This window comes from Camarhynchus parvulus, unplaced genomic scaffold, assembly GCF_901933205.1.
Source record: "Camarhynchus parvulus unplaced genomic scaffold, STF_HiC, whole genome shotgun sequence".
NCBI classification, from domain to species: domain Eukaryota; kingdom Metazoa; phylum Chordata; class Aves; order Passeriformes; family Thraupidae; genus Camarhynchus; species Camarhynchus parvulus.
Window position 1 is genome coordinate 11,837 of NW_022148273.1, and position 17,085 is coordinate 28,921.

At 52.7% G+C, this 17,085-nt stretch overlaps 1 pseudogene; it reads right to left on the reverse strand.

Annotated features, from left to right (window-relative positions):
• Positions 1-643: 643 nt before the first annotated feature.
• On the reverse strand, positions 644-3,672 carry LOC115916418 (annotated as a pseudogene).
• Positions 3,673-17,085: the final 13,413 nt, after the last annotated feature.

Here is a 17,085-nt window from a genome sequence, read left to right on the forward strand (position 1 = left end):
GGCTGCCCCAGCCCCAGCCCCAGCCCGGGGCACGGTGGGTGCTGGGGGCTGTTGGCAGGGCCAGGAGCCCACTCCCATTTCGTACCCACCCCAGCCCATGCCCCAGCCCTGCCAAAAGCAGCTGGGCAGCGACTGAAGGATCAGCTGCACCCGCCCCAGCAAAGGGGGAACCTTTGGTTCCCGGCCAGGCTGTGCAATGCCCAAATCTGGGAGCATCCCCTGCGTGTGGACTCATCTGCAAATTCGCTGTGGAGCCTGGCTTTGAAGAAGGTGCCAGAATCCAAGTCCATCATCTTCAGCTGGCCAGTGGCCAGGTGCAGGAAGAGGTTGTCATCCTTGATGTTGTCCTCGCTGTCTCCAGCAGCAGCAGCCCCACCTGGTGCAGCTTCTCCAGGGACTCCTTCTCCTTCCCTGGGGTCAGACCAGGCTCTCAGGGTTCTGCCCAGGGCCCCAGCTGTCAGGGAACCAGGACAAGCAAAACCAGCTCAGATGGCAGCCACCAGTGCTGGGCAGAGCAGCTCAGCTCCAGCACAAGGGCTGCGTGTTCCCATCTGATGAGCCCTGGGCAGTGACACAGGCAGGACAAAAAAGTCTGGGTTCCTTTGCTTCTCATTGCCAAGGCATGTGTGGGGCTGGAACTTACCAGGGCCCTGCATCAAAGTGTGCCTGTGGCTCTCTCCCTTCTTCTAGGGCAGATGAATATCCTGCATCCAAGGATCACAGAGCAGCTCTTCCAATGAGGGCCTTTCCAAGTCCAGCATGGATAAACACCGCCTGATCAGATCTTGGCACTCTGGGCAGAGAAACCAGAAACCGCCAGGCAGTTGGAGAAGGCTCCTGTTGGCTTTGCCCCACTATTCCCGTGCCCAGGCCATGCTGGATGTGCTCAGAGCTGGGCCTAAACTTTCCCATCCATTCCCTGTTTTGGAGGAGAGCAGGAGAGCAGGACATGTGCCACCTCCTCAGCAGCTGCCAGAGCGGGATGCCCACGAGCCCGCTGCTGTCTCCCAGCACTGGGATTCCCCCCGTGCCCAGAGATGAGGATCCACCTTGAGAGAGCCCCTGTGGCAGCGAGAGCTGATGGTCCCAGCTGATGTTCTGGCCCCTCCTGAAAGGGTGCTCCCCGCAGACCATCTGGTGCAGCAGGATGCCCAGGGACCAGGTGGTAGCTGGCCTGCCATAGTACCAGCCAAAGTGGCTCCATTCCGGGGGGCTGTATGACCGTGTTCCTATGGAATACAGATGGAGTTCAGCAGGGGGATGCTGCTGCTCCCAGAGCCTGGCCCCAGCATCCCTGGGCGTGCGGGGGCTGCCCCAGTGGCACACAGGGTGACCCACTGCCCTCTCAACAGCACCTGGGACTTGTGCACAGACTTGGGGTTGGGAAAGAAGCCACTGGTGCTGGAAGAGGGCAGCGAAAGCCCTGGCAAGGCCCAACCATAACAAGGAAAAACTCACTCAGTACTGGGGACAAACCATGCTGTTATGAATTCGAACAAGGCCAGATTTTGAGAACGAAATAGGCTCTTGTTTATTAAAACAAACTGCAGAGGATGGGGAGTTTGAGATAAGCCCAAACTCCCACGCAACAACCCAAAGATAAGAACGTGTCCCAAACACACTGGGCTCCCCCCCATATGGTACATCCCCCAGAAAGAGAAGAACCCCAGCCCAACCAAAACCTCCATTTTACAACCCCTCTCAGGTCCAGGATTGGTGGGTTTTGGATCCGCCCCTTGATTGGTCATTTTCCAGCGTTCTCATTGCTCCTTATCGATATTGATTCTGGACCAATCATTTTCTCGGGGCGTCGAATGATTGGTCAAGTCCCCTGTCCAATCACCTCCCGCCCCCTTCGACTATCGCCCCCACCAAACCCTGGACCTCCCCTCCCCAGGACCCACAACAAACACCCAACAACTCACCCCAAAACAATCCCAACCCAGCCCCAATTCAACACAAATTGAACACCATTTATAACAATGCCTTCATCCTCCCTGCCTGCATTGCCCCAAAAAACATTAGGAACCCAAAGCAAACCAGGTGAGTGGAGCAGTCCAAGCCCTTTCTCACCTGCACACCAAACTGCCTGGGGCACAGGTTCTGGCATCCCCTCTCTGCTACCCCCACCCACGGGTGTTTTTGTTGGGCTGGCTGCCCCAGCCCCAGCCCCAGTCCTGGGCAGAGTGGTGGGCAAAGGCTGCCACCACAGCTGGAAGCTGGCTCCCCACCCAGCCCTGCTCAGAATAAACTCAGCTGAAATCTCAGTGCCATGAGGGGCAGCAAAAGAGAGAATCCCTGCTGCCACACCCAGCTTGGGCTGTGAGATGTTGGGCCATGAGATGCTGGGACCAGGAGCACACCCCTGCGTGGGCTCACCTGCAAAGTGAGTGTAGGCTGTCTCTTGCAGGTAGGTGCCACAGCCAAAAGTCAATCAATTTGGCCTGCCTGGTGTCCAGGTCAACCAGGATGTTCTCTGGTTTGATGTCCCTGTGCAGGACCCCGCAGCTGGTGCAGTGCCGCACGGCCTCCAGCACCTGGCGGAACAGCTCCCGCGCCACCTCCTCGGGCAGGAACCCCCGTGCCCCAATGAAATGCTGCAGGTCCTGAGAGCGCTCCGGGCGCTCCAGCACCATCAAGGTGTCCTTGGGGAGCTCAAGCCACTCCAGCAGCTGGAGCACACCAGGGAAGCCAGCGGACACCTTGGCCAGCAGCACGATCTCCAGGGCTGCGCTGGTGCCGTCGGGCTGCGGGAGGAGCACGATGCCGTCAGTGGGGCTGATGCCGTGCCGGGGCTCGGGAAGCCCTCAGCCAGCCCGGGATGCTCTGCGCCCTGCGCTGGCCCCACGCCCGCTCTCCCTCGGGGCGTCCTGGCGGCTTCCACCCTGCCGGGCCTCGGCTCATCCCCGCCCGGCACGGCCCGGCTGCTGCCGCTGGCCCCGCTCACTCACCAGCTCGCCCCAGGGCCGGAGGCGCTTCCGTGGCACCCTTTTGATGGCCACCTGCAAGCCAAGGGCAGCAGCGGGCTCAGCTCGCCGCCCGCCCTGCCCAGCCCCATCCTCCGCCCTCCTCCTCCTCCTGCGGCCGCCGCCGGCCCCGCCGCTCACCGGGGCGCCGTCCGAGAGCCGCGTGGCCGCGAAGACGCTGCCGAAAGCCGCCGCGCCCCAGCAGCGAGCCCAGCCTGTCCTGCTCCTTCAGGCCCTGCTGCGCCTTCCCTGCCGGCGGGACGCGGCTGTCAGCGCTCGGCCCGGGGCCAGCAACGGCCCCCGAAGCGCCCCTCAAGCGCCCCGGGCCGGCCGTGCCCAGGCGTTCGCTGCCGGGAACGGGACAGCGGCGGCTCGGGGCCGGCGGCCGCGCTGCCGAGCGGCGGAGCTCGGGCCGGGCAAGCCGCAGCGGAGGCGGCGGGAGCGGCCGCGCCGCCTGTGTCCTCCGCGGGCCCCGGGAGGAGCCGGGGCCGGGGCCGGGCCGGGTCGGGCCAGGCGGAGCCAAAGGGAGGCGATGCCGCCCCAGCCCCAGGCACTGATGCCCGCCCAGCAGCGCCACCGCCAGCACGGCCAGAGCCGGCCGGAGGCGAGACCGCGGCGGGACGCCCGGGGCCGGGCACGGGGCAGCCCCGCCCGGGGCCGGGGGCGGGCCGGGGGCATGGCCCGGCCGGGCATGGGGAGAGAGAGACTGGGAGAGGAGGGGACACCGGGAAAGGGAGAGCGGGAGAGGGTGCGGGGCTGCGGGAGAGGGAGAGGACAAGCGAGAGGGAGTCGACAAAGTCGCTGCTTTCGCTGCTGCTGCTGCCGCTGCTGCCGCTGCAACTGAAGCACCGGGGCCGTTTGTCCCCGTGTCCGTTTGTCCGTTGCCCGCTCGGCCCCGCGCCGAGCCCCGCGCTCCCCGGGGGCAGCCCCTGAGCCTGTCCAAACACGGGAACTTTGCCGAGTTCAGCCAAGACCCAGAGCCTGGACTCCTGCACAGTGGCACAGGAATCCCCTCGGTCGCTGCTGTGCATTGTCCCTGCTGAGGGTCAAACACTATCGGAGCGCAGTCCCTGAATGCAGGATTTGTACCTGACCCAAGCACTGCATTTACCTCTCCAGCATTGCTTTTAAAAAAAAAAGCAGGGGAAGGCAAACTGTGTGTAGCTCATGGTATTTTACAGTGTCAAAAACGTGCCAAGTCATGGATCTTAGAGGTGAGATCCATTTGGAATTAATGGGGTGGAGAAGTAGTGCAAGATGGAAAAGGGGAGCATAAAAATAAGTAGAGTAAAACATCTTGGATTGTTTCTTTCTGTTTTCATTTCATTTCCTAAAAACTGTTTCACTTCTTCCAGATTCTTGTCCCCAGTCCCGTTGGCTCTTTCCAAGAACCTTTCCTGGAGAACCAGGTGCAGCTTCTGTCACAAGATGTGCCACCAACTGCAGCTTCTCTTGCCTTTCCACACCGTGCGTGCAGCACGACTCTTGCAGCAAAGCAGGACAAATGTTTGAAGAACTTGACAGCTTGTTCTTTCTTTTCCTTGTGGGCTGGGCACTTGTGCCATTGGTGAGGTTTTCATTGTTACTGTTCTACCCTAAGAAAACATGACGGGCTACCAGGAATTGTTAGGCAATGCAAGCCTGACTGAATGCAGAGAAAGAATCTCCAGAGCCTGCAGCCAGAAATGGAGAGCTGTGTGATAATCATTCCAACACCCCCATGGACATCTTGAAAGTGATCTAGAAGATGAAAATGGGCTGACAGAGGGAGTTTGTTTCAGTGTTCAGTTCAGATGCTTCTACATCTCATGCATTGATATGAATCAAGAGTACAGTCAGTTCATGAAAGGCACCAGAACAAGCTGGAACTCTCAGGAGATGACTGAAAGAATCTGAAAAGGAGAAATGCAGGGAATGACTTAGTGATCTTTGCCTGTACAAAGGATCATTTTTCCTAATAATTTCCAATCCATTCCCTCTGCTTTTGTCCTTCCTAACAAAGCCATTTTCATGCCAGTTTCCCCATGAAATGGGAACCCTGAGCTTGTGGAAGTGGCTGAAAGATGCCCTGTTCCTCTGCAGGGACACTGAGGCTGAAGCAGGAGCCTGAGCCCTCTCTGGGGCAGCCTCCTCCGAGCTGGAATTTGTGCCGTGCTGGGAGAGCAGGAGGAGGGGGAGAGCGCTGGCGCTGTGTGGCAGGAGCAGGAGGTTTGGGCCGCAGGACATTCCGTCTGCGCCGCTGCCCCGCAATGGGCGGCCGTGCCCGGGGCTCTGGGCCTGGCCCCGCGTGCGCTGAGCTCCCGACACTGCGGGAGCTCCCCGGGCTGGGCTCAGCTTCCCGCTGGGCCTGGGCAGCAGGCTGGGCTCCAGCTGGGACCAGCAGCAGCTGGAAATACCTCTGGCATCTCCATTTGCTGCTGCTGCTCAGAAGAAACAATGGAGGGAGTCAAGAAGTTCTGGTTTCTCTTTCTCCTGGTGGTTCTTTTCATTTGATTAGACACTCCAGAGGCAATTTCTGTGATGGCCTCTGTCAGTTGATTCTATTTCAGCAGCAGCAGCAGCAACAGGGCTGTGTTTGAGCCCTGCAAATGTGGCCTGTGTGGCTTTAATTCTCCTTGACTTAGTGCTCAGGGACTTGTGTGTAGAACCTTTTTTGGTGTTTTGATTCGCTTTCTTTTTTCCAATTATGCAATAGGGTGATGTTTGGAGTAAGGGTGGAAAGTTTTCCAAGGGTACAGGGGCCTCCCTTGAGTCGGGAGGGGATCCCTGCCCATACTCTGTCACCACAGATGAGAAACATTCCCTTGGGTAATACTTTGGGGTGGAGAGAGGACACCGAGATCACAGAAGCCGTATAATTGCACCAATCGTGTGAGTTATAGGCTTTATTAATTGGAGATATATCCCTCCGATGTGTGCATGTGTTCTGGTCAATTCCTGGCCAATGGTTTTTTTGATGTCTAAAGTAAAACGTGACGCAATATGTGGCCTTGGAGGACCCCAACAGATCTAATTCTTGGGGTTCGTCTAGAGCATTGGGCAGAATTTTTGTCCACTCGTCCCAAGCATCAACCACATTGGGTCTCTTACCTGTGGTGCGGAGAAGTTCTGTGTCAAAGAACGGCCAATCATCTGCTACAAAAGGAAGTCCTACTAGACACGTAGAAAGTGGGTTATCAACGTTTCCCATGGACAAGCACATGTTGTCCTGTTTTAATGTTTTTGCTAAGGTTACCCAAACATTATGACTGGGCTGTGGGCTAATCCAGCCGAAGGCACGCGGTGCGGTGAGGAACATCCAGGCGGCAGTGAGGGCGACACCAACGGAGATATTTTTCATCTTTGGGCAGGAATAGGGCTCCTGATAGGGAATATAAGCAGAAATTGTTATCTTTATGACAAGAGGGTTTTCTCCCATGTTATTTTTCCCTGTTCCCCTCCTCCCTCCCTTTTTCTTTTAAATTCTAAGCTACACTAAGGGGGAAGGAGCGGGTAGAATGTTAAGGGGTTTTGAAGGTTAGGGAGAGGGGATAATAGTTTTTTTTTGAGATACAAAAGGGAAGGGGTGTAATAACACTTTTCAGGAAACACATTTGTGTTAAGGCTATCTATGGCTTGTTGCAGCAGCACATTATTTTGCTTTCAGTTTTGTCTGCTGTCTTGTAATGGGACAGTCTGTTCTTGTGTTTGTTGGTGGTCGGCGACGTCTTCTTCTCCAGGCAGAGCTTGTTTGGTTTTGAGGTGGTCTTGTGTTTGCTTCAGGAGGGTTCTTGTTCTCGTTCACAGGAGTGTTACTTGCAGTGCCTAAGTATGGTTTTACGTTTCTTCCTGGGTACCACCTTGGACCGGATGGTAGTAGCACGTACGCATATCCTCTACCCCAGGTGATCAACTGATGAGGCCCAGAAATTTGGTGTGTTTCAGGGTCCTTCACGAGCACTGGTGGTTTCTCCGTGAGCTTTGCTTGGGTGGTATTTGCAAAGTGGTGAAGTATTGGTGGGTCAGGCTCTGATGCTGTACAGTTCAGTAAATTGATGACATAGAGAGCCTTGCAAAGTCTTTCCACTGGACATGTGATTATCGTGTCTCTGTTCTGTTTATTGAGGACTCTTTTGAGGGTTTGATGTGTCCTTTCCACGATGGACTGTCCTGTGGGGTTTACAGGTATGCCTGTCTTGTGTGCTATGTCCCATTCATTGAAGAAGTCCTTCAATTTTCGGGAAGTGTAGGCTGGTCCATTATCTGTTTTAATCTCCTTTGGTACTCCCAGGGTGGCAAAAGCGAGGAGAAAGTGTTTTATTGTGTGCAGTGCATTTTCCCCTGCATGTGATGATGCAAATACTGCTCCTGAGAACGTGTCTACCGACACATGCACGTATTTTGACCTTCCAAAAAGTGCATAGTGAGTTACATCTGTCTGCCACCGCTGACAGCTATTCAGACCTTGGAGATTAACTCCTGTCCCCATGTATGGTATCTGATATTTTGACAGTTTGGGCAAGTAGCAACAATAGCCTTTGCCTGATCCTTTGGGAGTTTGAACATTCGCATAAGGGCAGGCACATTTTGATGAAAAAACACGTGTGACAGCTTTGCCTGAGCAAAGATGTTAGGAACATTAGCAGTTTCTGCTGCCATTGCTAATGCATCCGCTCTTCTGTTACCTTCTGCAACGAAACCTGGGAGGTCTGTGTGTGACCTCACATGCATTATATGGTAAGGTTGCTTTCTGTGGGAGATCAAGTGTATTAATTTTGAAAGCAGTCGGTACAACCTTGGATTAGAAACCTCTTTGAGAAGAGCATGTTCTGCTCTCATAGCTATACCAGCAACATAAGCTGAATCTGTGACCAGATTGAAAGGTTCATTTTTAAATTTTTCAAAAGCCCTAACTACGTCCGAGAGCTCTGAGATTTGTGGTGATCCTTCCACAATTTCTATATCAGATTCCCAGTTTTGTGTTTGGGGGTCTCTCCATGTAATTACTGATTTGTGGGAAGACCCTGAGCCATCTGTAAAGAGAGTTAGAACTTTGAGAGGTTTCCTGCTTTGGACTTGTTTTGGAACCAAATGGAAGTTTACATTAGGGTTAAAGAGTTTGTGTTCTGGGATCTGAACTGATATTTGACCTGTATAACTATCCAAGGCAAACTGGAGGCTCTCATTGGTCTGCAGTAAGTCCTCAAAGTCTTTGAGAGTTATTGGCAAGTATATGCATTTGAAGTCACAACCTGAAAGGGAGCGGAGGTGAGTTCTGGCCTTTTTTATTAGGTGTGCTATGATCTCTTGGTAGGTGGTAAGTGTCTTTGTGGGCTGGCTGCTTGTAAAAAACCATTCCAGTATCAGCAAAGAGTCTCGAAGCTGGGGGTCCCATTGGAAAATCAGTCCATAGAATCGGGGTGCTTTCCCCAGGATGATGAACTGGAAAGGTAGGCTGGGGCCAAAGCGATGAGCTTTGCGTGAAGACAGGGCTTCTTGGATCTTAGTGATGGCACCTCTGGCTTCTGCCGTGAGAGTGCAGGGAGAGTCCAGGCTTTTGGCCCATGAAGAAGGTTCAACAGGGGAGCCAGGTCCTCTGTTGTGAGTCCTAGCAGTGGGCGTACCCAATTAACAGATCCGCACAGTCTGTGTAAGTCTCAGGGTTTTTGGGTCGTCGTTTATGGTGAGCTGCTGGGGTATGATGGTCCTTTCCTGGATCTGGACTCCAAGGTAAGTCCATGGGCTGTCGTACTGTATTTAGTCCTCACGGATCTCCATTCCTGCCTTTTCTATGGCTTCAATAGTCTTTTTGAGAGTTTTGTCCAAGTAAGCTTTGTCTGAAGCACACACCAGAATGTCATCCATGTAATGGTATACGATGGCATCTGGAAATGATTTCCAAATGGGAGACAGGATGTGAGCTACGTACCACTGACAAATCCTGGGAGAACATTTTAGTCCTTGAGGCAAATACAACCAATGGTATCCTTTGAATGAAGCCTCCTTGTTGAGAGAGGGAACGGAGAAGGCAAACCATGGAGCATCCTCCGGATGCAATGGGATGCTAAAGAAACAGTCCTTAATGTCTGTGATAGCAAGTGTCCAGTTTCTAGGCAGCATTGATGGGGAGGGCAGACCTGGCTGGAGGGGGCCCATGTCTTTGATGACCGTGTTGATTCTGCGAAGGTCGTGGAGAAGCCTCCACCTGTTCATTCCTGCCTTTGGCAAGACAAATACTGGAGAATTCCAGGGGCTGTCAGACTCTGCTATGTGGCCTTTTGCGAGCTGTTCTTCCACAAGTTCGTTTAAAGCACGCAGCTTGATTTCAGAGAGGGACCACTGCTCGATCCAGATTGGCTTGTGGCTTTTCCAGGTGAGTCGGGGTGTTTCTGGCAGCGCGCTTGTTTCAGTGGCCCCAATTAGAAATCCCGAGTGGGAATACGCAAGGAAGCTCCCCACTGGGAGAGAACGTCTCTGCCCCAAAGGGTGATGGGGGCCCTTACCACGAATGGCGGATGTTTGCCAGCTTGCCTTCAGGCCCTTCCACAATGACATTGTTCTTACTTCTCATGGATACTGTAGCTCCACCAATCCCAGAAATCATGCCTGCAGCAGGTTGTAGATCCCAGCGTGCTGGCCATTCTGAGCGAGCTATGATGGTCATGTCAGCACCGGTGTCCAGCATCCCTGGTAGGTGGGTCTTCTCTCCTTTGCAGGTAAGACCGCACTCGATGGTAGGCTTGGTTGGTCCCACGACTTGTGCCCACATTGCTGTAGGGTTGAGAGGAATCTGCTGCCTGTGATGCTTTGGGAATAGAAAGGCTTGTGCTATTGGAGTTCCCTTTGAAAGAAAAAATGGTAAGTCTATGCAGTATACTTGGATGGAAATCTCCTGTCCTGGCTGCACTGTCAGCACTTCTGGAACAACGAAAATTTCATTTGGGCTGTTAAGAGAATCACCCATAATTAAAATATCCGAGGGACTATCTTTTGGTCCATATTTGCCTGTGGGAACATGATGAACATTTTCATTATTAAAGTCAATGGACAAAGCAGTTACCAGTTGCCTGCGGGTGCCGACTGGGGTCGTCCCATCTGTTGAATCCTCCTACTGTGGTTCGGGACGTCCTGGGATGGTGCGTTGTTGGGTCGGGGTGGTCTTTGATTTGATGTCTGCACCCAGGGACCGGCCGGGCTCCAACGGGAGTTTAAAGGCCTCTGCTGCTACCGCTGCTGGTTCTGGGGTCTGTGATACGTGTTGCAGTGGTATCTAGGTGGTGACCTTTCTCGGCAGTCCTTTATATAATGTCCTGATTCACCACAGTGATAGCATTGGCTTGGTCTTTGGAGGTTATGACTGCATATGCCACAGAAACACCTTCAGCTATACCCTTAGCAACTGCCTCAGCTACTGTATTTTCAGTGGACATGTGGCGTATACAGCATTCCAGTATTTGCTCTATGGTAGGGTTGGTATCCACTGATAGAGACCTCAAAATGGCTTTGCATTTCTCATTTGAGTTACTCAAGGCAACCTTACATAACAGTTCCTTTCTTGCCTCTGTGCTCTCTATCTGTTTTTCCAAAGCGTCCTTTAGTCTGTCCACAAATTTGATAAAACTTTCATCTATCCCTTGTTTGATCATAGAGAAATGCATCGTTGGTAAAGATTCATCATGCATGACAAGTAAGGAGGTTTTTGCTGCAATTGATATGTCTTGCAACACCTCTTTATTCAAGGTTTCCAATTGTTCTGCTGGTTTTTGTAAATCTCCTTCTCCAGCAAGCTGATCTACCGTATAATTTGTCTTATTAGCATCTGCAGCATATGCGTCTGATAATGATTTCAAATGTTTTTTCCAATGCCTGTCCCATAACATATATTCTTCTGGTGACAGGAGGCAGTTTGAAATATTTTTTATATCGTGGGGGAGTAAAACATGTGCAGAGAACATGGCTTCTAAGAAATTTCTAAAAATATGTGAGCCTCTGCCATGATCTTTGGCTATATTTCTCAATTGTATTAGTTCCTCATTTGAAATTGGTTTCCAGATTTTTATGGCTGACTCGCCACCATTTTTGCCCTGTTTGTATTCCACAGGGAAAGCATTAATTCTCTGTGCCATCTCCCAGTCCCCTGACTTTGTTGCTTCCATTTTTATGATAGCCCATGGATCAGTATGCATTGTATCAGAATCAGAATTACTGCAGGTGCTTTGTTCCTCTGAGGAGGACTGGGGGCGCGAGCTATTCTCATTTTGGGCTTTTTGCGGCGTTTGGAAGCAGTTTTCAAGTCTTTGGGTGACTGTGGGGGGGCGCTATGCAACGCTTGACCAGAGGGTGGTGCTGTTGTAGGAGGGAGGGCGGCGCAGCACGGCCAAGCCGGGCTCTGCGGGGGGACCATGGGGGATGGCTGGAATCTCGGTCGGGTTACAGTGGGGATGGGTGGGGGTTGTGGACCGGGGTGGGGGAGTGCAGAGGGCCTGGGACTGCTGCGGCTGGGGGCATGAGGGGAGGGGGAGCGGGGTGCCAGTGTAAGCGATATGGGGTGCTGCTGTGACTGGGTTACATATTTGGGAACCCCTTGCCGTAGCAGGCAGGGTGCAAGGAGAAAAACCATGGCTTCGCGCAGGTGCAATGTCGGCGGTGGTGTGGGCGGGGACGGAGGCGGCGGGAGCGGTGGCGGGGGGGGAAAGCGAGGGTGGGGGGAACACACGGGGCAGCGGGGGAAGGGGTGGGACACAGCGGCGGGGGGGTGCAGAAGCGGCACAGAGGCGGGGAGGAGGGGAGGGGCGGGGCTGAGGGGAGCGGGGGCGGTGGGGGCGCGGGCGGTGGCGGGGGGAAGGACCGGCGCGGAGGGGAGGGGGGCGGCAGCGGAGAGGGGCGGGATCGGCGCGGAGGGAGAGGGAGCCGGGGGGAGGGACATGACTGGCGCGGAGGGGGGGGGCGCGGCAGGGAGGACTGCAGGCTCGGGGGCAGCAGGAAGCGGCCCCTCCAGGACTGGGTGCGGGGAATGAGCCAAACCGGGTGGAGGGAGGGTATTCAGCGTGGGTTCTGGCTCATTGAGGGAGGGGGGCGTTTCTGTACCAGGCAGAGCTTGGCTGCATTCCAGAGATAAGATGTTATCTGTCTGGTTAGCATCCGAAGAGAGGGGTTTGGTTAGACCAGCAAAGGAATTTTCTTTGTTAGAGTTTCCCACAGTTTTAGTTATTATGTGAAATAAAGGCATGAACTTGATAACAGAAAAATCCTGTTTCGTCTGTGAGAAATAAATGGTATTCCCAATTCTATCCCAAAAGCAATTATTTGTTAAAGATTCGTTATCAGTGTCAGGAAATTGCGAAATAATCCAGGTTACAAATTTTTAAGTGTATTTTTTGATAGTTTGCCGCTTTTAAAGGTAAAATTGTTAGCAGATAGGGTTTCTGAGATGGTTAAATATATTTCTCTCTCTTTTTTAGTTGGTTTTAGGGTGCTAAAATTAGAACCCATGTTTTAGATGTTAGTCCTCCCAGCAGAAAAAACGAAAAAAGAAAAAAAAATGAAAAAAAAAGTATTTTAGGACCTAGAAAGCATGCGTGCTTATACTTTTTTTCCACAAAGTTGGGGTCCTCGGCTCTGCTAGAAGGCGTCTGCTGTGTCTCTTCTCCTCGGACTTTTCGTCCAGATGGAATTTTTGAGGGTCGAAGAAACGGTCCTGGGGAAAGTTCTTCTGAAACAGAGGTGGCTTCCGCCCAGGAGAGGCAGTTTCCAATGAGGCAGTAACAGACGCCTGAAGGCAGTCGATGCTCATACCTGAAGTCAGCCTATGCGTTGAGTTCAGTCCGTTGGGTGGCCAGTTATTATTATGCCTCTGGTGTGGCCTTTATTATATCGGGAGCCATATCCCCAGGGGAACAAGGAGCCCGAAGCCAGGCTCAGCTCAGGCCGTGGCCGCAGGGCTGCCTGCCAGCAAGCATGGATAGTTATCAGCTCTTATAGTGATTACAGCTCAGGATTTCAGCTTGCTTGCTAAGGCAGTTGTCAGCCCAGGGCTAGAGGCATCAGCAGACGAGAGAGAGGAGAACGGGCTGGAGCGTTCCGTGAAGATGTCTTTATTGAAGAGGTATGTGAAGGGGTCCCAGTCAGCATACATTCTGAGGAGTGGGCTAAAATGTGCCCCTTTTATAGGATTTAGAAGGATTGAGTTTGAACCAATGGTAAGTGTTAAAGTCCTAACCTATAGGGTTACAGGGTTATGCTCTAGGGCAGGGGGTCAAGAAGTCAGGAAGTAAAAATGCTGTCTCATTCTCTCATTCAAATTCTCCACGGAGCTTTGCTCATGTCCATAGGAACTGCTACACCACTTCACTCCCCTCATCCATCCAGGAATGGTCTTGTTGTGGAAGGCAGTTAGATCAGTTCTGTGAGGTAATTTTATGGAGTCCCGTGGGGAACCTTCTCCCTGTCTTCCTTGTTTTATGAGTTTATCTCATGTGCCTCTTCTGGCTTTATTCTCTGTTGCTCTGTCCTGCTGCCTGTGCTGTGTCAGACGGGGGGGGAAGTTGGCAGGAGACAAAGACCACTCACCCAATGTTAATGTGGCAAGAGAGAGCTTTTATTTCCCAAGCCCTTGCTTATATAGGGCATTTGAAAAACCCAGTCTGGATACTTTCATCGGTCTGAGCTCTATGCCCCTTCAGGTCCTGGCCAAGGAAATGCCTGCAGCCTTGGGAGAGACTGGGCAAGGCCCCTGTCATTCAAACCAGGGGCTGGTTGGTTTGTCTATCGCAAACCAGCTACTATAGTGTAACACTGTGCCATCATTCATCCCTGTGCCGTCTCTCCTCTATGTATCCCTCTGTCCTATCATTCCTCCCTGTAACTGGCAGAACCTTCTTTCCCCCAAATCACCATATGCCATCATCACTTGTGAGTGGCTCCTGCTTTCACAGAATCACAAAATCAGTTTGGTTGGAAGGGAGCAGTGGGTCATCTGGTTCAACTTTCCTTCTTAGGCAGGATCATCCCGGGGCACATGGCACAGGATTGTGTCCAGACCTACAGTCTCCTGTAGATCCAGATGAGGTTCAGCATACACAAACCATGTGGTGGGAGTTCCTACTGAGGTGCCATCACATAATACCAACTCATTGGCAGGGATGTCAGGGAAAGGAGAGCAAAGAGTGGATAGTTTGGTTTCCAGACTCTGGCAATATGAAGAAAGTATCTTTTTCACCCTATGGGCCTGCATCTCATCTGTGGAAAAGACCTCCAGCAACTGAAAGAAATTACCCATGCCCACTAATACGGACCAGAGTCTATAAGGGGCAAGTGCCCCCTGCTCAAGAGAGAGGGGCACACAGCAAGACAACCTGTGGTTTTACGTGTGTGACCATGGTGAAGACATATGGAAGTGGGATGGAAAACCCACCTCTGCCTTGGCATCACAGGTATGTGAGTTGAGAGGAAAAATTAACCACCACAGAAAACTCTTCAAGGAAAAATGCCACTCAGTTTCCACTGGGCAAGTCCTCAGGCAGAATTGAAGGGCTGATATTACTTCTGACCCTCTGGAAGGGATCTCCAGGTCATATTTACAAGAAGCGAGCAACAAGCACCATGATCAGAGCTAGAGGGGCTCTGGCTCCAGCCAGGTGTGGGAAAAGGACAGTGGGGTCAGTTGGACTGTGTGGATCCATAGCCTGGCACAGCAGAGCCACAGGAGCACGAGACTTTAGTTGACATGGGTGCACAATGCACCCTGATGCCATCATGCAGGGGCAGAATCCATCTCTGTTTCTGGGATGACAGGGGGATCCCAACAGGGACTGTACTGCAAGCTGAAGTGCTCCTGACTGGGCATGAGTGTCAGAAAAACGCCATTGTTGCTGGCCTAGAGGCTCTGTGTATCCTTGGCACAGATCACCTCAGGAGAGGTATTTCAAAGACCCAAAAGGACACCACTGGGCTTTGGGAGAGCTGCTGTGGAGACAGAGGAAATTCAGACAGCTGAATCCCTTGCTTGGTCTTTAAGAGGACCCTTCTGCTGTGGGACTGCTGAGGGATGAAGAACAGCAGGTGCTGATGGCCGGCACAACAGTGTCCCATTGGCAACATGGCACCAACTGGGACTTCAGGACCCCATCCATGAACTGATCCGTGAACTGGAGAGCTGGGCGTGCTCAGCAAGACACGCTCACCCCTCAGTAGCCCCACATGACCCCTGCCTGAGTCCTGTGGAGAGTGGACACTGACAGTGGACTGTCATGGCCTGAATGAAGTCACACCATCACTGAGTGCTGCCATGCTGGACATGTTGGAACTTCAGTATGAGCTGGAGTCCAACGCAGCAAAGGGTGCCACCATAGACATTGCCAATGCATTCTTCTCCATTCTTCTGTCAGCGGATTCCCAGAGCTGGGGTCCCTCTTTGGACCCCCAGCCCTGAAGCTGCCCCAAATAGGGCCTTGGCCCCCCTGTGGCCTCCTGCCCTCACAGGTGGGCTTTGTGACCACCTTGCTTAGTGCCACCATCAGCTCCAGAGGGGCCCTGGTGAGGGGGGAGCAGGGGCTGATGATGGAGCTCTGTGCCAAATCACATGGTGGGGGTTGTCCCACTTACAAGGGGAGGATCTCAGTCTTATGGGGAGGGGGATGTCCAGTCCAATGATGGGCCCTCCAATCCCATGGAAGGGGGGGTTGTGTATCCCAATCCCATGGGGAAGGTCTCAGTTCCAGGAAGGTAAATCAGTTACATGTGAGTGTCTCAAGGCCATTAATGGGGGAGGGGGGGTCCCCAATCCCATACAGAGGGGCCCAAATCCTTGGGTGGGGACTCATTCCATGAAGGGGTATAGTGTCCCCTGCCTCATTGGCAGGGTTCCAAAAATTAGGTGGAGGAAAGATGCTCTTGCCCTGTCCTATTTGCCACACTTTTGGGGTCCCCCCCTGTATTCAGGGTCTTTCCCCTCTCTATTTTTTCTCTCCCAGAGGAACACGGTGCCACTCGAGTGATGTCCCAGCTGGCCAGGAAGAGTCCAGGCACCTCCTGCCACAGGGCACGGACATTGGGGTATGGGGGATAGGGTGGGAACATGGGGGACACATGGGAGACATGAGGACATTGTGGGATACGTGGTGGGGACAGGTGGGACATGAGGGACACATGAGGGACCCTGGGAACATGTGTGTACATGAGGGGGGACATGGGGACACAGAGTAGCAATGAGGGTACTGTGTCCATGGGGAGGGGCAGTGTTAGAAATGGTGCAACTCCTAGAATTTTTAACTAACTTTAGTCAGGGGTTTTGTTCATCTTTGCCTAGGGGAAAAGGAATGGAAGCTTCTTTTCAAGAGACTCTGTTCCCCAGGCAAGGCCTGACGAGCTTGACATCTCAGTGGACTGGGAGTTGCCAGGGCATGCACAAGAGACAAGTGACCGTCAACACCCGAACTTCCTTCCTGGTGTGTCAGAGACACTTGGTCTGAGAAAAGATCAATAAGAGAATGAAGAACGAGGATCTAATTAGCATTGGAGGCAAAGGGACCAATAACCAATAGGAAACCAGGTACAAAGAACTGTGTAACTTGTGGCCAATGAACATTGAACCAATTAATTTTTCTGGGTTTTGACTGTGTAAGTATGTGAAAAATCTAGTAAAGAACCATGTGTGATGGAATGGTTTTCTCTGCACAACACAGGCAATGTGTAGATTAAATTATCTCTGTTGCACATTCTGGCCAGAACAACATCCTGGCGAGAATAAAGTAATGCCTTAATTCTCTTAAAGCAGAAACGTTGTTGGAGAGTTTTTATTTTTCTTGCAATTTCAATGACAGCAGGACAATGCCTCCATGTCCCTCCATATCCCCCCACATCACCTGTGTGTCCTTTTCCCCCAGATGGATTTTATGGACAGCTGCAACCCTCAACTGACCTCCACTGATTACAGGGAGGCACTAGGAGCTACTCCCATGCTGGGAGCAACTGGGATCACAACTGGGGTAACAAAGGATCATACAGGGAACAACTGGAGCCATTCTGGAGAATGACAGGGAGAAAGGGGAATCATACTGGGGGTAAATGGGAGCAACTGGGACCATGCTGGGATCATGCTGTTATCATAGTGGGAGTGACTAGGATCATACAGAGAATGACT